Source organism: Nanorana parkeri, unplaced genomic scaffold (assembly GCF_000935625.1).
Source record: "Nanorana parkeri isolate BGI_ZX_2015 unplaced genomic scaffold, ASM93562v1 scaffold2219, whole genome shotgun sequence".
Taxonomy (NCBI): Eukaryota; Metazoa; Chordata; class Amphibia; order Anura; family Dicroglossidae; genus Nanorana; species Nanorana parkeri.
The window spans coordinates 69,073-69,535 of NW_017308487.1; the positions used below are offsets into that span (position 1 = coordinate 69,073).

The window sequence follows — 463 nt, forward strand, 5'->3', positions numbered from 1 at the left end:
CGGCGGACGCCTCTGTTTCCTTGCCCGCGGCCACTCCCTACCCACCGTGCCCAAAATTCTGACCATCTCTCATGGGGAGCATCTCTCTTACCGTGTCCTCCCGCTCGAAGCCGTGGGGAAGGTGGGGAGGGAAAGTCCGCTGTCGTTCCCGGAGGCAAGTTGTCTTGCTGCCGTAGGGGAGAGCTTCAGCCGAGCGGTGGTGGGTGCTTTCTTCTCCCGGGCGCTCTCCGGAGGGACTTTTTGGTGAACGGCTCGCCCTGCGTGTGTGACTCAGCTCGCTTCAGTCCTGCTGCTCCTCTCTGCTGCCTGTCTGCTACAGAATTTCCCTTCAGACAGAAGAGATTTTCAGAGGTTCTCTCCACCCTTTTGTAGCGAGTGATGTCACAGTGTGCGTGTCGATGAGTCCTGTGTGTGTGTGTGTGAGGAGGGAGAGAGACGGAGATAGGCTTTGTATTAATTGCCA

At 57.9% G+C, this 463-nt stretch overlaps 1 protein-coding gene across 1 annotated transcript in view; it reads right to left on the minus strand.

Annotated features, from left to right (window-relative positions):
• The window catches only part of PEA15 (phosphoprotein enriched in astrocytes 15), a 38,536-nt gene extending 38,340 nt beyond the window's left edge, over positions 1–196 (minus strand). The window contains exon 1 of the mRNA XM_018573061.1: positions 92–196. The gene's annotated coding sequence lies outside the window, so the exon portion shown is untranslated. The remainder of the gene's footprint in view (positions 1–91) is intronic.
• Between the last annotated feature and the right edge of the window lie 267 nt (positions 197–463).